This window comes from Ambystoma mexicanum, chromosome 6p (genome assembly GCF_040938575.1).
Source record: "Ambystoma mexicanum isolate Mex_15411 chromosome 6p, UKY_AmexF1_1, whole genome shotgun sequence".
Lineage (NCBI taxonomy): Eukaryota > Metazoa > Chordata > Amphibia > Caudata > Ambystomatidae > Ambystoma > Ambystoma mexicanum.
In genome coordinates this window covers 30654280-30677973 of record NC_090935.1, presented here as the reverse complement: position 1 = coordinate 30677973, position 23694 = coordinate 30654280, and the positions used below count along the sequence as shown (strand labels likewise).

Sequence of the window (23694 nt, the reverse complement as noted above, 5' to 3'; positions counted from 1 at the left end):
CCAGGATAGGCAAGGTGAGGCAGCGGCCTAGTGCGCGGACCCCCGAGAGCCCCGGATTGCTGCTGCCCCCGCCTTCAAGCCAGAGATGCATTTTCAAACCAATGTAAGTTTACGTTTGGCTGCTGGCTTCAGCGACGGTGGCTTCAAAGTCCCGCCGGGTCTGCTTCCCTTTGGTAGGGCCAGGAAGCCTCTTACAACAGGTATTGGCTGCCTGTCGCCTGCTTTTATCAACTGTGCCAGGACGTGAGCCTTGTGTGTTACAAAATCAGGACAGCAGGCATTGCAGCGGCTCCTGTTTCAGAAAGGCACCTTGAAGAACAGCACTAGGAGCTAAGGGAGGGCACCAGGGGTATGGGGGCCAGTGGTGCAATGGATAAGGCGCCTGACTAGGAGTCAGAAGGTTGTGGGTTCCACTGCCATCCGGCTGGGCTCCCAACTCTGTGCTTTGTTTCTTTGAATTACATTTAAATTCTCTTGGCCTTCTCTGCTCGCAATAGACTTTTGATTTTATGTGGGGCGGGCCCGGTTGCACAGCAAGGAAACACCAGGCGCCATCTGGAAGCACCACCAGTAGGGGTCCCTCCAGACCGCCCCAACAAGCAGCAGATGATTTCTATGCATGTGTGCGTCCTGTCCTTCAATGGGTGGGGGTTGGCTTGTGTTGGACACAGTCCCAGGGCAGCCCTTCACGTCCCTGATCGGCCAGAGACCTCTCTGTGAGCGCCGCAGGCGAGCCTTCTCGGGACCTCAGCAACTGAGGGGCACATTTCCAAATGAGGGAGACATTTCCAGAAAGCGCACCAGGGAACGGCTCGGCCTCTGCTCCGTGGCCCAACCCAGCCTGGTCCTTCTCCAACCATCTGGGAGCTGTCCAAAAGCCGGTGGGCCTGGCGGAATGGGCTCCCAGCAGGCCCTGGGTGACTGGTGATTTGCATACACACAGACACACGCACGCACGCACACTCTCTCTCGTGCTATCTGCTGCCTTTCAGACCCTGCCACCCCTCGCTTGCTTTAAAGGAGCAGTTGGCGAATGACACTGAGCAAAGAATGCACAAGTGGGTAAAGAGATCACACACCTAGAGGCAGCCAGCTCTCATGAAGAGTAGGGCCTAGAAGCAGTGAAGCTTGAGGGGCTGTGCGCTCTTTGCCATGAGCCCCTAGAGGCTGATCATATAGAAAGCGCTATATAGAAATGAGCAGCCAGCAGAGGACAAGGCAGCCGCTCTCGGTGCAGCACAGAGAGGATCAAGAGAAACGGGAAGGGCTTCCGCGGCAGCGAGCAAGCACAAGACGAGCACGGGAGCGGGGCCCCTTTTATTCTGTCAATAAAAGGTATTTCTCTCCTGGCACGCACGTGTCTAAAAATATGGAACGCTTCACGAATTTGCGTGTCATCCTTGCGCAGGGGCCATGCTAATCTTCTCTGTATCGTTCCAATTTTAGTATATGTGCTGCCGAAGCGAGCACACACTTGGGGCTGAACTGGCCAGTGTATAAAAGCCACCGCATCGGCTGCCTTTTGACCTAGGTTGACTTGTTATGCTCTAACTTTGGCAAAAAACTGTTTGGTTCTGGGGCCGGTATGGAACCAAGAGGCAAAGACCAACGACCCAAGCTTCCTCGCTGCTGGTTTGGCCCAAAAGGAACGGTTCCGTGTGCTTGGCTATTGCAATGCAGGAAGAAAGGATCATGGTCCAGGCTGCATGCAAAGTGGCACCTCCCGTCATAATGCCTGGGTGATGGGTGCTGTGTGTCTGGACGCATCACAATAGTCCCACAAGCCAGAGAAAAGCCAGAGGGCCTGTGAGGGTTTGCTTGGGGGGGGCCCTGTTGAGTTCCAGGATAGGCAAGGTGAGGCAGCGGCCTAGTGCGCGGACCCCCGAGAGCCCCGGATTGCTGCTGCCCCCGCCTTCAAGCCAGAGATGCATTTTCAAACCAATGTAAGTTTACGTTTGGCTGCTGGCTTCAGCGACGGTGGCTTCAAAGTCCCGCCGGGTCTGCTTTCCTTTGGTAGGGCCAGGAAGCCTCTTACAACAGGTATTGGCTGCCTGTCGCCTGCTTTTATCAACTGTGCCAGGACGTGAGCCTTGTGTGTTACAAAATCAGGACAGCAGGCATTGCAGCGGCTCCTGTTTCAGAAAGGCACCTTGAAGAACAGCACTAGGAGCTAACGGAGGGCACCAGGGGTATGGGGGCCAGTGGTGCAATGGATAAGGCGCCTGACTAGGAGTCAGAAGGTTGTGGGTTCCACTGCCATCCGGCTGGGCTCCCAACTCTGTGCTTTGTTTCTTTGAATTACATTTAAATTCTCTTGGCCTTCACTGCTCGCAATAGACTTTTGATTTTATGTGGGGCGGGCCCGGTTGCACAGCAAGGAAACACCAGGCGCCATCTCGAAGCACCACCAGTAGGGGTCCCTCCAGACCGCCCCAACAAGCAGCAGATGATTTCTATGCATGTGTGCGTCCTGTCCTTCAATGGGTGGGGGTTGGCTTGTGTTGGACACAGTCCCAGGGCAGCCCTTCACGTCCCTGATCGGCCAGAGACCTCTCTGTGAGCGCCGCAGGCGAGCCTTCTCGGGACCTCAGCAACTGAGGGGCACAATTCCAAATGAGGGAGACATTTCCAGAAAGCGCACCAGGGAACGGCTCAACCTCTGCTCCGTGGCCTAACCCAGCCTGGTCCTTCTCCAAGCATCTGGGAGCTGTCCAAAAGCCGGTGGGCCTGGCGGAATGGGCTCCCAGCAGGCCCTGGCTGACTGGTGATTTGCATACACACAGACACACGCACGCACGCACACTCTCTCTCGTGCTATCTGCTGCCTTTCAGACCCTGCCACCCCTCGCTTGCTTTCAAAGAATGACACTGAGCAAAGAATGCACAAGTGGGTAAAGAGATCACACACCTAGAGGCAGCCAGCTCTCATGAAGAGTAGGGCCTAGAAGCAGTGAAGCTTGAGGGGCTGTGCGCTCTTTGCCATGAGCCCCTAGAGGCGGGTCATATAGAAAGCGCTATATAGAAATGAGCAGCCAGCAGAGGACAAGGCAGCCGCTCTCGGTGCAGCACAGCACAGAGAGGATCAAGAGAAACGGGAAGGGCTTCCGCGGCAGCGAGCAAGCACAAGACGAGCACGGGAGCGGGGCGGGGCCCCTTTTATTCTGTCAATAAAAGGTATTTCTCTCCTGGCACGCACGTGTCTAAAAATATGGAACGCTTCACGAATTTGCGTGTCATCCTTGCGCAGGGGCCATGCTAATCTTCTCTGTATCGTTCCAATTTTAGTATATGTGCTGCCGAAGCGAGCACACACTTGGGGCTGAACTGGCCAGTGTATAAAAGCCACCGCATCGGCTGCCTTTTGACCTAGGTTGACTTGTTATGCTCTAACTTTGGCAAGAAACTGTTTGGTTCTGGGGCCGGTATGGAACCAAGAGGCAAAGACCAACGACCCAAGCTTCCTCGCTGCTGGTTTGGCCCAAAAGGAACGGTTCCGTGTGCTTGGCTATTGCAATGCAGGAAGAAAGGATCATGGTCCAGGCTGCATGCAAAGTGGCACCTCCCGTCATAATGCCTGGGTGATGGGTGCTGTGTGTCTGGACGCATCACAATAGTCCCACAAGCCAGAGAAAAGCCAGAGGGCCTGTGAGGGTTTGCTTGGGGGGGGCCCTGTTGAGTTCCAGGATAGGCAAGGTGAGGCAGCGGCCTAGTGCGCGGACCCCCGAGAGCCCCGGATTGCTGCTGCCCCCGCCTTCAAGCCAGAGATGCATTTTCAAACCAATGTAAGTTTACGTTTGGCTGCTGGCTTCAGCGACGGTGGCTTCAAAGTCCCGCCGGGTCTGCTTCCCTTTGGTAGGGCCAGGAAGCCTCTTACAACAGGTATTGGCTGCCTGTCGCCTGCTTTTATCAACTGTGCCAGGACGTGAGCCTTGTGTGTTACAAAATCAGGACAGCAGGCATTGCAGCGGCTCCTGTTTCAGAAAGGCACCTTGAAGAACAGCACTAGGAGCTAAGGGAGGGCACCAGGGGTATGGGGGCCAGTGGTGCAATGGATAAGGCGCCTGACTAGGAGTCAGAAGGTTGTGTGGGTTCCACTGCCATCCGGCTGGGCTCCCAACTCTGTGCTTTGTTTCTTTGAATTACATTTAAATTCTCTTGGCCTTCACTGCTCGCAATAGACTTTTGATTTTATGTGGGGCGGGCCCGGTTGCACAGCAAGGAAACACCAGGCGCCATCTCGAAGCACCGCCAGTAGGGGTCCCTCCAGAAGGCCCCAACAAGCAGCAGATGATTTCTATGCATGTGTGCGTCCTGTCCTTCAATGGGTGGGGGTTGGCTTGTGTTGGACACAGTCCCAGGGCAGCCCTTCACGTCCCTGATCGGCCAGAGACCTCTCTGTGAGCGCCGCAGGCGAGCCTTCTCGGGACCTCAGCAACTGAGGGGCACATTTCCAAATGAGGGAGACATTTCCAGAAAGCGCACCAGGGAACGGCTCGGCCTCTGCTCCGTGGCCTAACCCAGCCTGGTCCTTCTCCAACCATCTGGGAGCTGTCCAAAAGCCGGTGGGCCTGGCGGAATGGGCTCCCAGCAGGCCCTGGCTGACTGGTGATTTGCATACACACAGACACACGCACGCACGCACACTCTCTCTCGTGCTATCTGCTGCCTTTCAGACCCTGCCACCCCTCGCTTGCTTTAAAGGAGCAGTTGGCGAATGACACTGAGCAAAGAATGCACAAGTGGGTAAAGAGATCACACACCTAGAGGCAGCCAGCTCTCATGAAGAGTAGGGCCTAGAAGCAGTGAAGCTTGAGGGGCTGCGCGCTCTTTGCCATGAGCCCCTAGAGGCGGGTCATATAGAAAGCGCTATATAGAAATGAGCAGCCAGCAGAGGACAAGGCAGCCGCTCTCGGTGCAGCACAGCACAGAGAGGATCAAGAGAAACGGGAAGGGCTTCCGCGGCAGCGAGCAAGCACAAGACGAGCACGGGAGCGGGGCGGGGCCCCTTTTATTCTGTCAATAAAAGGTATTTCTCTCCTGGCACGCACGTGTCTAAAAATATGGAACGCTTCACGAATTTGCGTGTCATCCTTGCGCAGGGGCCATGCTAATCTTCTCTGTATCGTTCCAATTTTAGTATATGTGCTGCCGAAGCGAGCACACACTTGGGGCTGAACTGGCCAGTGTATAAAAGCCAGCGCATCGGCTGCCTTTTGACCTAGGTTGACTTGTTATGCTCTAACTTTGGCAAGAAACTGTTTGGTTCTGGGGCCGGTATGGAACCAAGAGGCAAAGACCAACGACCCAAGCTTCCTCGCTGCTGGTTTGGCCCAAAAGGAAAGGTTCCGTGTGCTTGGCTATTGCAATGCAGGAAGAAAGGATCATGGTCCAGGCTGCATGCAAAGTGGCACCTCCCGTCATAATGCCTGGGTGATGGGTGCTGTGTGCCTGGACGCATCACAATAGTCCCACAAGCCAGAGAAAAGCCAGAGGGTCTGTGAGGGTTTGCTTGGGGGGGGCCCTGTTGAGTTCCAGGATAGGCAAGGTGAGGCAGCGGCCTAGTGCGCGGACCCCCGAGAGCCCCGGATTGCTGCTGCCCCCGCCTTCAAGCCAGAGATGCATTTTCAAACCGATGTAAGTTTACGTTTGGCTGCTGGCTTCAGCGACGGTGGCTTCAAAGTCCCGCCGGGTCTGCTTTCCTTTGGTAGGGCCAGGAAGCCTCTTACAACAGGTATTGGCTGCCTGTCGCCTGCTTTTATCAACTGTGCCAGGACGTGAGCCTTGTGTGTTACAAAATCAGGACAGCAGGCATTGCAGTGGCTCCTGCTTCAGAAAGGCACCTTGAAGAACAGCACTAGGAGCTAAGGGAGGGCACCAGGGGTATGGGGGCCACTGGTGCAATGGATAGGAGTCAGAAGGTTGTGGGTTCCACTGCCATCCGGCTGGGCTCCCAACTCTGTGCTTTGTTTCTTTGAATTACATTTAAATTCTCTTGGCCTTCTCTGCTCGCAATAGACTTTTGATTTTATGTGGGGCGGGCCCGGTTGCACAGCAAGGAAACACCAGGCGCCATCTGGAAGCACCACCAGTAGGGGTCCCTCCAGACCGCCCCAACACGCAGCAGATGATTTCTATGCATGCGTGCGTCCTGTCCTTCAATGGGTGGGGGTTGGCTTGTGTTGGACACAGTCCCAGGGCAGCCCTTCACGTCCCTGATCGGCCAGAGACCTCTCTGTGAGCGCCGCAGGCGAGCCTTCTCGGGACCTCAGCAACTGAGGGGCACATTTCCAAATGAGGGAGACATTTCCAGAAAGCGCACCAGGGAACGGCTCGGCCTCTGCTCCGTGGCCTAACCCAGCCTGGTCCTTCTCCAAGCATCTGGGAGCTGTCCAAAAGCCGGTGGGCCTGGCGGAATGGGCTCCCAGCAGGCCCTGGCTGACTGGTGATTTGCATACACACAGACACACGCACGCACGCACACTCTCTCTCGTGCTATCTGCTGCCTTTCAGACCCTGCCACCCCTCGCTTGCTTTAAAGGAGCAGTTGGCGAATGACACTGAGCAAAGAATGCACAAGTGGGTAAAGAGATCACACACCTAGAGGCAGCCAGCTCTCATGAAGAGTAGGGCCTAGAAGCAGTGAAGCTTGAGGGGCTGTGCGCTCTTTGCCATGAGCCCCTAGAGGCGGGTCATATAGAAAGCGCTATATAGAAATGAGCAGCCAGCAGAGGACAAGGCAGCCGCTCTCGGTGCAGCACAGCACAGAGAGGCTCAAGAGAAACGGGAAGGGCTTCCGCGGCAGCGAGCAAGCACAAGACCAGCACGGGAGCGGGGCCCCTTTTATTCTGTCAATAAAAGGTATTTCTCTCCTGGCACGCACGTGTCTAAAAATATGGAACGCTTCACGAATTTGCGTGTCATCCTTGCGCAGGGGCCATGCTAATCTTCTCTGTATCGTTCCAATTTTAGTATATGTGCTGCCGAAGCGAGCACACACTTGGGGCTGAACTGGCCAGTGTATAAAAGCCAGCGCATCGGCTGCCTTTTGACCTAGGTTGACTTGTTATGCTCTAACTTTGGCAAGAAACTGTTTGGTTCTGGGGCCGGTATGGAACCAAGAGGCAAAGACCAACGACCCAAGCTTCCTCGCTGCTGGTTTGGCCCAAAAGGAAAGGTTCCGTGTGCTTGGCTATTGCAATGCAGGAAGAAAGGATCATGGTCCAGGCTGCATGCAAAGTGGCACCTCCTGTCATAATGCCTGGGTGATGGGTGCTGTGTGCCTGGACGCATCACAATAGTCCCACAAGCCAGAGAAAAGCCAGAGGGCCTGTGAGGGTTTGCTTGGGGGGGGGCCCTGTTGAGTTCCAGGATAAGGCAAGGTGAGGCAGCGGCCTAGTGCGCGGACCCTCGAGAGCCCCGGATTGCTGCTGCCCCCGCCTTCAAGCAAGAGATGCATTTTCAAACCGATGTAAGTTTACGTTTGGCTGCTGGCTTCAGCGACGGTGGCTTCAAAGTCCCGCCGGGTCTGCTTCCCTTTGGTAGGGCCAGGAAGCCTCTTACAACAGGTATTGGCTGCCTGTCGCCTGCTTTTATCAACTGTGCCAGGACGTGAGCCTTGTGTGTTACAAAATCAGGACAGCAGGCATTGCAGCGGCTCCTGCTTCAGAAAGGCACCTTGAAGAACAGCACTAGGAGCTAAGGGAGGGCACCAGGGGTATGGGGGCCAGTGGTGCAATGGATAGGAGTCAGAAGGTTGTGGGTTCCACTGCCATCCGGCTGGGCTCCCAACTCTGTGCTTTGTTTCTTTGAATTACATTTAAATTCTCTTGGCCTTCACTGCTCGCAATAGACTTTTGATTTTATGTGGGGCGGGCCCGGTTGCACAGCAAGGAAACACCAGGCGCCATCTGGAAGCACCACCAGTAGGGGTCCCTCCAGACCGCCCCAACACGCAGCAGATGATTTCTATGCATGCGTGCGTCCTGTCCTTCAATGGGTGGGGGTTGGCTTGTGTTGGACACAGTCCCAGGGCAGCCCTTCACGTCCCTGATCGGCCAGAGACCTCTCTGTGAGCGCCGCAGGCGAGCCTTCTCGGGACCTCAGCAACTGAGGGGCACATTTCCAAATGAGGGAGACATTTCCAGAAAGCGCACCAGGGAACGGCTCAGCCTCTGCTTCGTGGCCTAACCCAGCCTGGTCCTTCTCCAACCATCTGGGAGCTGTCCAAAAGCCGGTGGGCCTGGCGGAATGGGCTCCCAGCAGGCCCTGGCTGACTGGTGATTTGCATACACACAGACACACGCACGCACGCACACTCTCTCTCGTGCTATCTGCTGCCTTTCAGACCCTGCCACCCCTCGCTTGCTTTAAAGGAGCAGTTGGCGAATGACACTGAGCAAAGAATGCACAAGTGGGTAAAGAGATCACACACCTAGAGGCAGCCAGCTCTCATGAAGAGTAGGGCCTAGAAGCAGTGAAGCTTGAGGGGCTGTGCGCTCTTTGCCATGAGCCCCTAGAGGCGGGTCATATAGAAAGCGCTATATAGAAATGAGCAGCCAGCAGAGGACAAGGCAGCCGCTCTCGGTGCAGCACAGCACAGAGAGGATCAAGAGAAACGGGAAGGGCTTCCGCGGCAGCGAGCAAGCACAAGACGAGCACGGGAGCGGGGCGGGGCCCCTTTTATTCTGTCAATAAAAGGTATTTCTCTCCTGGCACGCACGTGTCTAAAAATATGGAACGCTTCACGAATTTGCGTGTCATCCTTGCGCAGGGGCCATGCTAATCTTCTCTGTATCGTTCCAATTTTAGTATATGTGCTGCCGAAGCGAGCACACACTTGGGGCTGAACTGGCCAGTGTATAAAACCAGCGCATCGGCTGCCTTTTGACCTAGGTTGACTTGTTATGCTCTAACTTTGGCAAGAAACTGTTTGGTTCTGGGGCCGGTATGGAACCAAGAGGCAAAGACCAACGACCCAAGCTTCCTCGCTGCTGGTTTGGCCCAAAAGGAAAGGTTCCGTGTGCTTGGCTATTGCAATGCAGGAAGAAAGGATCATGGTCCAGGCTGCATGCAAAGTGGCACCTCCTGTCATAATGCCTGGGTGATGGGTGCTGTGTGCCTGGACGCATCACAATAGTCCCACAAGCCAGAGAAAAGCCAGAGGGCCTGTGAGGGTTTGCTTGGGGGGGGGCCCTGTTGAGTTCCAGGATAAGGCAAGGTGAGGCAGCGGCCTAGTGCGCGGACCCCCGAGAGCCCCGAATTGCTGCTGCCCCCGCCTTCAAGCAAGAGATGCATTTTCAAACCGATGTAAGTTTACGTTTGGCTGCTGGCTTCAGCGACGGTGGCTTCAAAGTCCCGCCGGGTCTGCTTTCCTTTGGTAGGGCCAGGAAGCCTCTTACAACAGGTATTGGCTGCCTGTCGCCTGCTTTTATCAACTGTGCCAGGACGTGAGCCTTGTGTGTTACAAAATCAGGACAGCAGGCATTGCAGCGGCTCCTGCTTCAGAAAGGCACCTTGAAGAACAGCACTAGGAGCTAAGGGAGGGCACCAGGGGTATGGGGGCCAGTGGTGCAATGGATAGGAGTCAGAAGGTTGTGGGTTCCACTGCCATCCGGCTGGGCTCCCAACTCTGTGCTTTGTTTCTTTGAATTACATTTAAATTCCCTTGGCCTTCACTGCTCGCAATAGACTTTTGATTTTATGTGGGGCGGGCCCGGTTGCACAGCAAGGAAACACCAGGCGCCATCTGGAAGCACCACCAGTAGGGGTCCCTCCAGACCGCCCCAACACGCAGCAGATGATTTCTATGCATGTGTGCGTCCAGTCCTTCAATGGGTGGGGGTTGGCTTGTGTTGGACACAGTCCCAGGGCAGCCCTTCACGTCCCTGATCGGCCACGATCGGCCAGAGACCTCTCTGTGAGCGCCGCAGGCGAGCCTTCTCGGGACCTCAGCAACTGAGGGGCACATTTCCAAATGAGGGAGACATTTCCAGAAAGCGCACCAGGGAACGGCTCGGCCTCTGCTCCGTGGCCTAACCCAGCCTGGTCCTTCTCCAACCATCTGGGAGCTGTCCAAAAGCCGGTGGGCCTGGCGGAATGGGCTCCCAGCAGGCCCTGGCTGACTGGTGATTTGCATACACACAGACACACGCACGCACGCACACTCTCTCTCGTGCTATCTGCTGCCTTTCAGACCCTGCCACCCCTCGCTTGCTTTAAAGGAGCAGTTGGCGAATGACACTGAGCAAAGAATGCACAAGTGGGTAAAGAGATCACACACCTAGAGGCAGCCAGCTCTCATGAAGAGTAGGGCCTAGAAGCAGTGAAGCTTGAGGGGCTGTGCGCTCTTTGCCATGAGCCCCTAGAGGCGGGTCATATAGAAAGCGCTATATAGAAATGAGCAGCCAGCAGAGGACAAGGCAGCCGCTCTCGGTGCAGCACAGCACAGAGAGGATCAAGAGAAACGGGAAGGGCTTCCGCGGCAGCGAGCAAGCACAAGACGAGCACGGGAGCGGGGCGGGGCCCCTTTTATTCTGTCAATAAAAGGTATTTCTCTCCTGGCACGCACGTGTCTAAAAACATGGAACGCTTCACGAATTTGCGTGTCATCCTTGCGCAGGGGCCATGCTAATCTTCTCTGTATCGTTCCAATTTTAGTATATGTGCTGCCGAAGCGAGCACACACTTGGGGCTGAACTGGCCAGTGTATAAAAGCCAGCGCATCGGCTGCCTCTTGACCTAGGTTGACTTGTTATGCTCTAACTTTGGCAAGAAACTGTTTGGTTCTGGGGCCGGTATGGAACCAAGAGGCAAAGACCAACGACCCAAGCTTCCTCGCTGCTGGTTTGGCCCAAAAGGAACGGTTCCGTGTGCTTGGCTATTGCAATGCAGGAAGAAAGGATCATGGTCCAGGCTGCATGCAAAGTGGCACCTCCCGTCATAATGCCTGGGTGATGGGTGCTGTGTGTCTGGACGCATCACAATAGTCCCACAAGCCAGAGAAAAGCCAGAGGGCCTGTGAGGGTTTGCTTGGGGGGGGCCCTGTTGAGTTCCAGGATAGGCAAGGTGAGGCAGCGGCCTAGTGCGCGGACCCCCGAGAGCCCCGGATTGCTGCTGCCCCCGCCTTCAAGCCAGAGATGCATTTTCAAACCAATGTAAGTTTACGTTTGGCTGCTGGCTTCAGCGACGGTGGCTTCAAAGTCCCGCCGGGTCTGCTTTCCTTTGGTAGGGCCAGGAAGCCTCTTACAACAGGTATTGGCTGCCTGTCGCCTGCTTTTATCAACTGTGCCAGGACGTGAGCCTTGTGTGTTACAAAATCAGGACAGCAGGCATTGCAGCGGCTCCTGTTTCAGAAAGGCACCTTGAAGAACAGCACTAGGAGCTAAGGGAGGGCACCAGGGGTATGGGGGCCAGTGGTGCAATGGATAAGGCGCCTGACTAGGAGTCAGAAGGTTGTGGGTTCCACTGCCATCCGGCTGGGCTCCCAACTCTATGCTTTGTTTCTTTGAATTACATTTAAATTCTCTTGGCCTTCACTGCTCGCAATAGACTTTTGATTTTATGTGGGGCGGGCCCGGTTGCACAGCAAGGAAACACCAGGCGCCATCTCGAAGCACCACCAGTAGGGGTCCCTCCAGACCGCCCCAACAAGCAGCAGATGATTTCTATGCATGTGTGCGTCCTGTCCTTCAATGGGTGGGGGTTGGCTTGTGTTGGACACAGTCCCAGGGCAGCCCTTCACGTCCCTGATCGGCCAGAGACCTCTCTGTGAGCGCCGCAGGCGAGCCTTCTCGGGACCTCAGCAACTGAGGGGCACATTTCCAAATGAGGGAGACATTTCCAGAAAGCGCACCAGGGAACGGCTCGGCCTCTGCTCCGTGGCCTAACCCAGCCTGGTCCTTCTCCAAGCATCTGGGAGCTGTCCAAAAGCCGGTGGGCCTGGCGGAATGGGCTCCCAGCAGGCCCTGGCTGACTGGTGATTTGCATACACACAGACACACGCACGCACGCACACTCTCTCTCGTGCTATCTGCTGCCTTTCAGACCCTGCCACCCCTCGCTTGCTTTAAAGGAGCAGTTGGCGAATGACACTGAGCAAAGAATGCACAAGTGGGTAAAGAGATCACACACCTAGAGGCAGCCAGCTCTCATGAAGAGTAGGGCCTAGAAGCAGTGAAGCTTGAGGGGCTGTGCGCTCTTTGCCATGAGCCCCTAGAGGCGGGTCATATAGAAAGCGCTATATAGAAATGAGCAGCCAGCAGAGGACAAGGCAGCCGCTCTCGGTGCAGCACAGCACAGAGAGGATCAAGAGAAACGGGAAGGGCTTCCGCGGCAGCGAGCAAGCACAAGACGAGCACGGGAGCGGGGCGGGGCCCCTTTTATTCTGTCAATAAAAGGTATTTCTCTCCTGGCACGCACGTGTCTAAAAATATGGAACGCTTCACGAATTTGCGTGTCATCCTTGCGCAGGGGCCATGCTAATCTTCTCTGTATCGTTCCAATTTTAGTATATGTGCTGCCGAAGCGAGCACACACTTGGGGCTGAACTGGCCAGTGTATAAAACCAGCGCATCGGCTGCCTTTTGACCTAGGTTGACTTGTTATGCTCCAACTTTGGCAAGAAACTGTTTGGTTCTGGGGCCGGTATGGAACCAAGAGGCAAAGACCAACGACCCAAGCTTCCTCGCTGCTGGTTTGGCCCAAAAGGAAAGGTTCCGTGTGCTTGGCTATTGCAATGCAGGAAGAAAGGATCATGGTCCAGGCTGCATGCAAAGTGGCACCTCCTGTCATAATGCCTGGGTGATGGGTGCTGTGTGCCTGGACGCATCACAATAGTCCCACAAGCCAGAGAAAAGCCAGAGGGCCTGTGAGGGTTTGCTTGGGGGGGGCCCTGTTGAGTTCCAGGATAAGGCAAGGTGAGGCAGCGGCCTAGTGCGCGGACCCCCGAGAGCCCCGGATTGCTGCTGCCCCCGCCTTCAAGCAAGAGATGCATTTTCAAACCGATGTAAGTTTACGTTTGGCTGCTGGCTTCAGCGACGGTGGCTTCAAAGTCCCGCCGGGTCTGCTTCCCTTTGGTAGGGCCAGGAAGCCTCTTACAACAGGTATTGGCTGCCTGTCGCCTGCTTTTATCAACTGTGCCAGGACGTGAGCCTTGTGTGTTACAAAATCAGGACAGCAGGCATTGCAGCGGCTCCTGCTTCAGAAAGGCACCTTGAAGAACAGCACTAGGAGCTAAGGGAGGGCACCAGGGGTATGGGGGCCAGTGGTGCAATGGATAGGAGTCAGAAGGTTGTGGGTTCCACTGCCATCCGGCTGGGCTCCCAACTCTGTGCTTTGTTTCTTTGAATTACATTTAAATTCTCTTGGCCTTCTCTGCTCGCAATAGACTTTTGATTTTATGTGGGGCGGGCCCAGTTGCACAGCAAGGAAACACCAGCGCCATCTGGAAGCACCACCAGTAGGGGTCCCTCCAGACCGCCCCAACACGCAGCAGATGATTTCTATGCATGTGTGCGTCCAGTCCTTCAATGGGTGGGGGTTGGCTTGTGTTGGACACAGTCCCAGGGCAGCCCTTCACGTCCCTGATCGGCCAGAGACCTCTCTGTGAGCGCCGCAGGCGAGCCTTCTCGGGACCTCAGCAACTGAGGGGCACATTTCCAAATGAGGGAGACATTTCCAGAAAGCGCACCAGGGAACGGCTCGGCCTCTGCTCCGTGGCCTAACCCAGCCTGGTCCTTCTCCAACCATCTGGGAGCTGTCCAAAAGCCGGTGGGCCTGGCGGAATGGGCTCCCAGCAGGCCCTGGCTGACTGGTGATTTGCATACACACAGACACACGCACGCACGCACGCACGCACACTCTCTCTCGTGCTATCTGCTGCCTTTCAGACCCTGCCACCCCTCTCTTGCTTTAAAGGAGCAGTTGGCGAATGACACTGAGCAAAGAATGCACAAGTGGGTAAAGAGATCACACACCTAGAGGCAGCCAGCTCTCATGAAGAGTAGGGCCTAGAAGCAGTGAAGCTTGAGGGGCTGTGCGCTCTTTGCCATGAGCCCCTAGAGGCGGGTCATATAGAAAGCGCTATATAGAAATGAGCAGCCAGCAGAGGACAAGGCAGCCGCTCTCGGTGCAGCACAGCACAGAGAGGATCAAGAGAAACGGGAAGGGCTTCCGCGGCAGCGAGCAAGCAAGCAAGCACAAGACCAGCACGGGAGCGGGGCCCCTTTTATTCTGTCAATAAAAGGTATTTCTCTCCTGGCACGCACGTGTCTAAAAATATGGAACGCTTCACGAATTTGCGTGTCATCCTTGCGCAGGGGCCATGCTAATCTTCTCTGTATCGTTCCAATTTTAGTATATGTGCTGCCGAAGCGAGCACACACTTGGGGCTGAACTGGCCAGTGTATAAAAGCCAGCGCATCGGCTGCCTTTTGACCTAGGTTGACTTGTTATGCTCTAACTTTGGCAAGAAACTGTTTGGTTCTGGGGCCGGTATGGAACCAAGAGGCAAAGACCAACGACCCAAGCTTCCTCGCTGCTGGTTTGGCCCAAAAGGAAAGGTTCCGTGTGCTTGGCTATTGCAATGCAGGAAGAAAGGATCATGGTCCAGGCTGCATGCAAAGTGGCACCTCCCGTCATAATGCCTGGGTGATGGGTGCTGTGTGCCTGGACGCATCACAATAGTCCCACAAGCCAGAGAAAAGCCAGAGGGCCTGTGAGGGTTTGCTTGGGGGGGGCCCTGTTGAGTTCCAGGATAAGGCAAGGTGAGGCAGCGGCCTAGTGCGCGGACCCCCGAGAGCCCCGGATTGCTGCTGCCCCCGCCTTCAAGCCAGAGATGCATTTTCAAACCGATGTAAGTTTACGTTTGGCTGCTGGCTTCAGCGACGGTGGCTTCAAAGTCCCGCCGGGTCTGCTTTCCTTTGGTAGGGCCAGGAAGCCTCTTACAACAGGTATTGGCTGCCTGTCGCCTGCTTTTATCAACTGTGCCAGGACGTGAGCCTTGTGTGTTACAAAATCAGGACAGCAGGCATTGCAGCGGCTCCTGCTTCAGAAAGGCACCTTGAAGAACAGCACTAGGAGCTAACGGAGGGCACCATGAAGAACAGCACTAGGAGCTAACGGAGGGCACCAGAGGTATGGGGGCCAGTGGTGCAATGGATAAGGCGCCTGACTAGGAGTCAGAAGGTTGTGGGTTCCACTGCCATCCGGCTGGGCTCCCAACTCTGTGGGGCGGGCCGGTTGCACAGCAAGGAAACACCAGGCGCCATCTTGAAGCACCACCAGTAGGGGTCCCTCCAGAAGGCCCCAACAAGCAGCAGATGATTTCTATGCATGTGTGCGTCCTGTCCTTCAATGGGTGGGGGTTGGCTTGTGTTGGACACAGTCCCAGGGCAGCCCTTCACGTCCCTGATCGGCCAGAGACCTCTCTGTGAGCGCCGCAGGCGAGCCTTCTCGGGACCTCAGCAACTGAGGGGCACATTTCCAAATGAGGGAGACATTTCCAGAAAGCGCACCAGGGAACGGCTCGGCCTCTGCTCCGTGGCCCAACCCAGCCTGGTCCTTCTCCAACCATCTGGGAGCTGTCCAAAAGCCGGTGGGCCTGGCGGAATGGGCTCCCAGCAGGCCCTGGCTGACTGATGATTTGCATACACACAGACACACGCACGCACGCACGCACACTCTCTCTCGTGCTATCTGCTGCCTTTCAGACCCTGCCACCCCTCGCTTGCTTTAAAGGAGCAGTTGGCGAATGACACTGAGCAAAGAATGCACAAGTGGGTAAAGAGATCACACACCTAGAGGCAGACAGCTCTCATGAAGAGTAGGGCCTAGAAGCAGTGAAGCTTGAGGGGCTGTGCGCTCTTTGCCATGAGCCCCTAGAGGCGGGTCATATAGAAAGCGCTATATAGAAATGAGCAGCCAGCAGAGGACAAGGCAGCCGCTCTCGGTGCAGCACAGAGAGGATCAAGAGAAACGGGAAGGGCTTCCGCGGCAGCGAGCAAGCACAAGACCAGCACGGGAGCGGGGCCCCTTTTATTCTGTCAATAAAAGGTATTTCTCTCCTGGCACGCACGTGTCTAAAAATATGGAACGCTTCACGAATTTGCGTGTCATCCTTGCGCAGGGGCCATGCTAATCTTCTCTGTATCGTTCCAATTTTAGTATATGTGCTGCCGAAGCGAGCACACACTTGGGGCTGAACTGGCCAGTGTATAAAAGCCAGCGCATCGGCTGCCTATTGACCTAGGTTGACTTGTTATGCTCTAACTTTGGCAAGAAACTGTTTGGTTCTGGGGCCGGTATGGAACCAAGAGGCAAAGACCAACGACCCAAGCTTCCTCGCTGCTGGTTTGGCCCAAAAGGAAAGGTTCCGTGTGCTTGGCTATTGCAATGCAGGAAAGAAAGGATCATGGTCCAGGCTGCATGCAAAGTGGCACCTCCCGTCATAATGCCTGGGTGCTGTGTGCCTGGACGCATCACAATAGTCCCACAAGCCAGAGAAAAGCCAGAGGGCCTGTGAGGGTTTGCTTGGGGGGGGCCCTGTTGAATTCCAGGATAGGCAAGGTGAGGCAGCGGCCTAGTGCGCGGACCCCCGAGAGCCCCGGATTGCTGCTGCCCCCGCCTTCAAGCAAGAGATGCATTTTCAAACCGATGTAAGTTTACGTTTGGCTGCTGGCTTCAGCGACGGTGGCTTCAAAGTCCCGCCGGGTCTGCTTTCCTTTGGTAGGGCCAGGAAGCCTCTTACAACAGGTATTGGCTGCCTGTCGCCTGCTTTTATCAACTGTGCCAGGACGTGAGCCTTGTGTGTTACAAAATCAGGACAGCAGGCATTGCAGTGGCTCCTGCTTCAGAAAGGCACCTTGAAGAACAGCACTAGGAGCTAACGGAGGGCACCAGGGGTATGGGGGCCAGTGGTGCAATGGATAAGGCGCCTGACTAGGAGTCAGAAGGTTGTGGGTTCCTCTGCCATCCGGCTGGGCTCCCAACTCTGTGCTTTGTTTCTTTGAATTACATTTAAATTCCCTTGGCCTTCACTGCTCGCAATAGACTTTTGATTTTATGTGGGGCGGCCCGGTTGCACAGCAAGGAAACACCAGGCGCCATCTCGAAGCACCACCAGTAGGGGTCCCTCCAGACCGCCCCAACAAGCAGCAGATGATTTCTATGCATGTGTGCGTCCTGTCCTTCAATGGGTGGGGGTTGGCTTGTGTTGGACACAGTCCCAGGGCAGCCCTTCACGTCCCTGATCGGCCACGATCGGCCAGAGACCTCTCTGGTGAGCGCCGCAGGCGAGCCTTCTCGGGACCTCAGCAACTGAGGGGCACATTTCCAAATGAGGGAGACATTTCCAGAAAGCGCACCAGGGAACGGCTCAGCCTCTGCTTCGTGGCCTAACCCAGCCTGGTCCTTCTCCAACCATCTGGGAGCTGTCCAAAAGCCGGTGGGCCTGGCGGAATGGGCTCCCAGCAGGCCCTGGCTGACTGGTGATTTGCATACACACAGACACACGCACGCACGCACACTCTCTCTCGTGCTATCTGCTGCCTTTCAGACCCTGCCACCCCTCGCTTGCTTTAAAGGAGCAGTTGGCGAATGACACTGAGCAAAGAATGCACAAGTGGGTAAAGAGATCACACACCTAGAGGCAGCCAGCTCTCATGAAGAGTAGGGCCTAGAAGCAGTGAAGCTTGAGGGGCTGTGCGCTCTTTGCCATGAGCCCCTAGAGGCGGGTCATATAGAAAGCGCTATATAGAAATGAGCAGCCAGCAGAGGACAAGGCAGCCGCTCTCGGTGCAGCACAGCACAGAGAGGATCAAGAGAAACGGGAAGGGCTTCCGCGGCAGCGAGCAAGCACAAGACCAGCACGGGAGCGGGGCCCCTTTTATTCTGTCAATAAAAGGTATTTCTCTCCTGGCACGCACGTGTCTAAAAATATGGAACGCTTCACGAATTTGCGTGTCATCCTTGCGCAGGGGCCATGCTAATCTTCTCTGTATCGTTCCAATTTTAGTATATGTGCTGCCGAAGCGAGCACACACTTGGGGCTGAACTGGCCAGTGTATAAAAGCCAGCGCATCGGCTGCCTATTGACCTAGGTTGACTTGTTATGCTCTAACTTTGGCAAGAAACTGTTTGGTTCTGGGGCCGGTATGGAACCAAGAGGCAAAGACCAACGACCCAAGCTTCCTCGCTGCTGGTTTGGCCCAAAAGGAAAGGTTCCGTGTGCTTGGCTATTGCAATGCAGGAAGAAAGGATCATGGTCCAGGCTGCATGCAAAGTGGCACCTCCCGTCATAATGCCTGGGTGATGGGTGCTGTGTGCCTGGACGCATCACAATAGTCCCACAAGCCAGAGAAAAGCCAGAGGGCCTGTGAGGGTTTGCTTGGGGGGGGCCCTGTTGAATTCCAGGATAGGCAAGGTGAGGCAGCGGCCTAGTGCGCGGACCCCCGAGAGCCCCGGATTGCTGCTGCCCCCGCCTTCAAGCCAGAGATGCATTTTCAAACCGATGTAAGTTTACGTTTGGCTGCTGGCTTCAGCGACGGTGGCTTCAAAGTCCCGCCGGGTCTGCTTTCCTTTGGTAGGGCCAGGAAGCCTCTTACAACAGGTATTGGCTGCCTGTCGCCTGCTTTTATCAACTGTGCCAGGACGTGAGCCTTGTGTGTTACAAAATCAGGACAGCAGGCATTGCAGTGGCTCCTGCTTCAGAAAGGCACCTTGAAGAACAGCACTAGGAGCTAACGGAGGGCACCAGGGGTATGGGGGCCAGTGGTGCAATGGATAAGGCGCCTGACTAGGAGTCAGAAGGTTGTGGGTTCCACTGCCATCCGGCTGGGCTCCCAACTCTGTGCTTTGTTTCTTTGAATTACATTTAAATTCCCTTGGCCTTCACTGCTCGCAATAGACTTTTGATTTTATGTGGGGCGGGCCCGGTTGCACAGCAAGGAAACACCAGGCGCCATCTCGAAGCACCACCAGTAGGGGTCCCTCCAGAAGGCCCTAACAAGCAGCAGATGATTTCTATGCATGTGTGCGTCCTGTCCTTCAATGGGTGGGGGTTGGCTTGTGTTGGACACAGTCCCAGGGCAGCCCTTCACGTCCCTGATCGGCCAGAGACCTCTCTGTGAGCGCCGCAGGCGAGCCTTCTCGGGACCTCAGCAACTGAGGGGCACATTTCCAAATGAGGGAGACATTTCCAGAAAGCGCACCAGGGAACGGCTCAGCCTCTGCTTCGTGGCCTAACCCAGCCTGGTCCTTCTCCAACCATCTGGGAGCTGTCCAAAAGCCGGTGGGCCTGGCGGAATGGGCTCCCAGCAGGCCCTGGCTGACTGGTGATTTGCATACACACAGACACACGCACGCACGCACACTCTCTCTCGTGCTATCTGCTGCCTTTCAGACCCTGCCACCCCTCGCTTGCTTTAAAGGAGCAGTTGGCGAATGACACTGAGCAAAGAATGCACAAGTGGGTAAAGAGATCACACACCTAGAGGCAGCCAGCTCTCATGAAGAGTAGGGCCTAGAAGCAGTGAAGCTTGAGGGGCTGTGCGCTCTTTGCCATGAGCCCCTAGAGGCGGATCATATAGAAAGCGCTATATAGAAATGAGCAGCCAGCAGAGGACAAGGCAGCCGCTCTCGGTGCAGCACAGCACAGAGAGGATCAAGAGAAACGGGAAGGGCTTCCGCGGCAGCGAGCAAGCACAAGACCAGCACGGGAGCGGGGCCCCTTTTATTCTGTCAATAAAAGGTATTTCTCTCCTGGCACGCACGTGTCTAAAAATATGGAACGCTTCACGAATTTGCGTGTCATCCTTGCGCAGGGGCCATGCTAATCTTCTCTGTATCGTTCCAATTTTAGTATATGTGCTGCCGAAGCGAGCACACACTTGGGGCTGAACTGGCCAGTGTATAAAAGCCAGCGCATCGGCTGCCTATTGACCTAGGTTGACTTGTTATGCTCTAACTTTGGCAAGAAACTGTTTGGTTCTGGGGCCGGTATGGAACCAAGAGGCAAAGACCAACGACCCAAGCTTCCTCGCTGCTGGTTTGGCCCAAAAGGAAAGGTTCCGTGTGCTTGGCTATTGCAATGCAGGAAGAAAGGATCATGGTCCAGGCTGCATGCAAAGTGGCACCTCCCGTCATAATGCCTGGGTGATGGGTGCTGTGTGCCTGGACGCATCACAATAGTCCCACAAGCCAGAGAAAAGCCAGAGGGCCTGTGAGTGTTTGCTTGGGGGGGGCCCTGTTGAATTCCAGGATAGGCAGGGTGAGGCAGCGGCCTAGTGCGCGGACCCCCGAGAGCCCCGGATTGCTGCTGCCCCCGCCTTCAAGCCAGAGATGCATTTTCAAACCGATGTAAGTTTACGTTTGGCTGCTGGCTTCAGCGACGGTGGCTTCAAAGTCCCGCCGGGTCTGCTTTCCTTTGGTAGGGCCAGGAAGCCTCTTACAACAGGTATTGGCTGCCTGTCGCCTGCTTTTATCAACTGTGCCAGGACGTGAGCCTTGTGTGTTACAAAATCAGGACAGCAGGCATTGCAGTGGCTCCTGCTTCAGAAAGGCACCTTGAAGAACAGCACTAGGAGCTAACGGAGGGCACCAGGGGTATGGGGGCCAGTGGTGCAATGGATAAGGCGCCTGACTAGGAGTCAGAAGGTTGTGGGTTCCACTGCCATCCGGCTGGGCTCCCAACTCTGTGCTTTGTTTCTTTGAATTACATTTAAATTCCCTTGGCCTTCACTGCTCGCAATAGACTTTTGATTTTATGTGGGGCGGGCCCGGTTGCACAGCAAGGAAACACCAGGCGCCATCTCGAAGCACCACCAGTAGGGGTCCCTCCAGAAGGCCCCAACAAGCAGCAGATGATTTCTATGCATGTGTGCGTCCTGTCCTTCAATGGGTGGGGGTTGGCTTGTGTTGGACACAGTCCCAGGGCAGCCCTTCACGTCCCTGATCGGCCACGATCGGCCAGAGACCTCTCTGTGAGCGCCGCAGGCGAGCCTTCTCGGGACCTCAGCAACTGAGGGGCACATTTCCAAATGAGGGAGACATTTCCAGAAAGCGCACCAGGGAACGGCTCAGCCTCTGCTTCGTGGCCTAACCCAGCCTGGTCCTTCTCCAACCATCTGGGAGCTGTCCAAAAGCCGGTGGGCCTGGCGGAATGGGCTCCCAGCAGGCCCTGGCTGACTGGTGATTTGCATACACACAGACACACGCACGCACGCACACTCTCTCTCGTGCTATCTGCTGCCTTTCAGACCCTGCCACCCCTCGCTTGCTTTAAAGGAGCAGTTGGCGAATGACACTGAGCAAAGAATGCACAAGTGGGTAAAGAGATCACACACCTAGAGGCAGCCAGCTCTCATGAAGAGTAGGGCCTAGAAGCAGTGAAGCTTGAGGGGCTGTGCGCTCTTTGCCATGAGCCCCTAGAGGCGGATCATATAGAAAGCGCTATATAGAAATGAGCAGCCAGCAGAGGACAAGGCAGCCGCTCTTGGTGCAGCACAGAGAGGATCAAGAGAAACGGGAAGGGCTTCCGCGGCAGCGAGCAAGCACAAGACCAGCACGGGAGCGGGGCCCCTTTTATTCTGTCAATAAAAGGTATTTCTCTCCTGGCACGCACGTGTCTAAAAATATGGAACGCTTCACGAATTTGCGTGTCATCCTTGCGCAGGGGCCATGCTAATCTTCTCTGTATCGTTCCAATTTTAGTATATGTGCTGCCGAAGCGAGCACACACTTGGGGCTGAACTGGCCAGTGTATAAAAGCCAGCGCATCGGCTGCCTATTGACCTAGGTTGACTTGTTATGCTCTAACTTTGGCAAGAAACTGTTTGGTTCTGGGGCCGGTATGGAACCAAGAGGCAAAGACCAACGACCCAAGCTTCCTCGCTGCTGGTTTGGCCCAAAAGGAAAGGTTCCGTGTGCTTGGCTATTGCAATGCAGGAAGAAAGGATCATGGTCCAGGCTGCATGCAAAGTGGCACCTCCCGTCATAATGCCTGGGTGATGGGTGCTGTGTGCCTGGACGCATCACAATAGTCCCACAAGCCAGAGAAAAGCCAGAGGGCCTGTGAGGGTTTGCTTGGGGGGGGCCCTGTTGAATTCCAGGATAGGCAAGGTGAGGCAGCGGCCTAGTGCGCGGACCCCCGAGAGCCCCGGATTGCTGCTGCCCCCGCCTTCAAGCAAGAGATGCATTTTCAAACCGATGTAAGTTTACGTTTGGCTGCTGGCTTCAGCGACGGTGGCTTCAAAGTCCCGCCGGGTCTGCTTTCCTTTGGTAGGGCCAGGAAGCCTCTTACAACAGGTATTGGCTGCCTGTCGCCTGCTTTTATCAACTGTGCCAGGACGTGAGCCTTGTGTGTTACAAAATCAGGACAGCAGGCATTGCAGTGGCTCCTGCTTCAGAAAGGCACCTTGAAGAACAGCACTAGGAGCTAACGGAGGGCACCAGGGGTATGGGGGCCAGTGGTGCAATGGATAAGGCGCCTGACTAGGAGTCAGAAGGTTGTGGGTTCCTCTGCCATCCGGCTGGGCTCCCAACTCTGTGCTTTGTTTCTTTGAATTACATTTAAATTCCCTTGGCCTTCTCTGCTCGCAATAGACTTTTGATTTTATGTGGGGCGGGCCCGGTTGCACAGCAAGGAAACACCAGGCGCCATCTCGAAGCACCACCAGTAGGGGTCCCTCCAGAAGGCCCCAACAAGCAGCAGATGATTTCTATGCATGTGTGCGTCCTGTCCTTCAATGGGTGGGGGTTGGCTTGTGTTGGACACAGTCCCAGGGCAGCCCTTCACGTCCCTGATCGGCCACGATCGGCCAGAGACCTCTCTGGTGAGCGCCGCAGGCGAGCCTTCTCGGGACCTCAGCAACTGAGGGGCACATTTCCAAATGAGGGAGACATTTCCAGAAAGCGCACCAGGGAACGGCTCGGCTTCTGCTTCGTGGCCTAACCCAGCCTGGTCCTTCTCCAACCATCTGGGAGCTGTCCAAAAGCCGGTGGGCCTGGCGGAATGGGCTCCCAGCAGGCCCTGGCTGACTGGTGATTTGCATACACACAGACACACGCACGCACGCACACTCTCTCTCGTGCTATCTGCTGCCTTTCAGACCCTGCCACCCCTCGCTTGCTTTAAAGGAGCAGTTGGCGAATGACACTGAGCAAAGAATGCACAAGTGGGTAAAGAGATCACACACCTAGAGGCAGCCAGCTCTCATGAAGAGTAGGGCCTAGAAGCAGTGAAGCTTGAGGGGCTGTGCGCTCTTTGCCATGAGCCCCTAGAGGCGGGTCATATAGAAAGCGCTATATAGAAATGAGCAGCCAGCAGAGGACAAGGCAGCCGCTCTCGGTGCAGCACAGCACAGAGAGGATCAAGAGAAACGGGAAGGGCTTTCGCGGCAGCGAGCAAGCACAAGACCAGCACGGGAGCGGGGCCCCTTTTATTCTGTCAATAAAAGGTATTTCTCTCCTGGCACGCACGTGTCTAAAAATATGGAACGCTTCACGAATTTGCGTGTCATCCTTGCGCAGGGGCCATGCTAATCTTCTCTGTATCGTTCCAATTTTAGTATATGTGCTGCCGAAGCGAGCACACACTTGGGGCTGAACTGGCCAGTGTATAAAAGCCAGCGCATCGGCTGCCTATTGACCTAGGTTGACTTGTTATGCTCTAACTTTGGCAAGAAACTGTTTGGTTCTGGG

The 23694-nt window shown here is 55.5% G+C and overlaps 13 non-coding genes across 13 annotated transcripts; all 13 read right to left on the bottom strand.

The window, feature by feature from the left end:
- Positions 1-1363: 1363 nt before the first annotated feature.
- LOC138511910 (U6 spliceosomal RNA) lies at positions 1364-1470 on the bottom strand. Its single transcript, XR_011280796.1, has one exon. It is a non-coding gene; the product is annotated as a U6 spliceosomal RNA (small nuclear RNA).
- Positions 1471-3202: 1732 nt separating this feature from the next.
- LOC138511909 (U6 spliceosomal RNA) lies at positions 3203-3309 on the bottom strand. Its single transcript, XR_011280795.1, has one exon. It is a non-coding gene; the product is annotated as a U6 spliceosomal RNA (small nuclear RNA).
- Positions 3310-5054: 1745 nt separating this feature from the next.
- LOC138511908 (U6 spliceosomal RNA) lies at positions 5055-5161 on the bottom strand. The gene has a single exon (XR_011280794.1). It is a non-coding gene; the product is annotated as a U6 spliceosomal RNA (small nuclear RNA).
- Positions 5162-6886: 1725 nt separating this feature from the next.
- LOC138511907 (U6 spliceosomal RNA) lies at positions 6887-6993 on the bottom strand. The gene has a single exon (XR_011280793.1). It is a non-coding gene; the product is annotated as a U6 spliceosomal RNA (small nuclear RNA).
- A 1732-nt stretch (positions 6994-8725) lies between these two features.
- Positions 8726-8832, bottom strand: LOC138511905 (U6 spliceosomal RNA). The gene has a single exon (XR_011280792.1). It is a non-coding gene; the product is annotated as a U6 spliceosomal RNA (small nuclear RNA).
- A 1741-nt stretch (positions 8833-10573) lies between these two features.
- LOC138512335 (U6 spliceosomal RNA) lies at positions 10574-10680 on the bottom strand. The gene has a single exon (XR_011281181.1). It is a non-coding gene; the product is annotated as a U6 spliceosomal RNA (small nuclear RNA).
- A 1743-nt stretch (positions 10681-12423) lies between these two features.
- On the bottom strand, positions 12424-12530 carry LOC138511904 (U6 spliceosomal RNA). Its single transcript, XR_011280791.1, has one exon. It is a non-coding gene; the product is annotated as a U6 spliceosomal RNA (small nuclear RNA).
- Positions 12531-14270: 1740 nt separating this feature from the next.
- LOC138511903 (U6 spliceosomal RNA) lies at positions 14271-14377 on the bottom strand. The gene has a single exon (XR_011280790.1). It is a non-coding gene; the product is annotated as a U6 spliceosomal RNA (small nuclear RNA).
- Positions 14378-16078: 1701 nt separating this feature from the next.
- Positions 16079-16185, bottom strand: LOC138511902 (U6 spliceosomal RNA). The gene has a single exon (XR_011280789.1). It is a non-coding gene; the product is annotated as a U6 spliceosomal RNA (small nuclear RNA).
- A 1742-nt stretch (positions 16186-17927) lies between these two features.
- Positions 17928-18034, bottom strand: LOC138511901 (U6 spliceosomal RNA). The gene has a single exon (XR_011280788.1). It is a non-coding gene; the product is annotated as a U6 spliceosomal RNA (small nuclear RNA).
- A 1738-nt stretch (positions 18035-19772) lies between these two features.
- On the bottom strand, positions 19773-19879 carry LOC138511900 (U6 spliceosomal RNA). The gene has a single exon (XR_011280787.1). It is a non-coding gene; the product is annotated as a U6 spliceosomal RNA (small nuclear RNA).
- Positions 19880-21622: 1743 nt separating this feature from the next.
- Positions 21623-21729, bottom strand: LOC138511899 (U6 spliceosomal RNA). The gene has a single exon (XR_011280786.1). It is a non-coding gene; the product is annotated as a U6 spliceosomal RNA (small nuclear RNA).
- A 1749-nt stretch (positions 21730-23478) lies between these two features.
- On the bottom strand, positions 23479-23585 carry LOC138511898 (U6 spliceosomal RNA). Its single transcript, XR_011280785.1, has one exon. It is a non-coding gene; the product is annotated as a U6 spliceosomal RNA (small nuclear RNA).
- Positions 23586-23694: the final 109 nt, after the last annotated feature.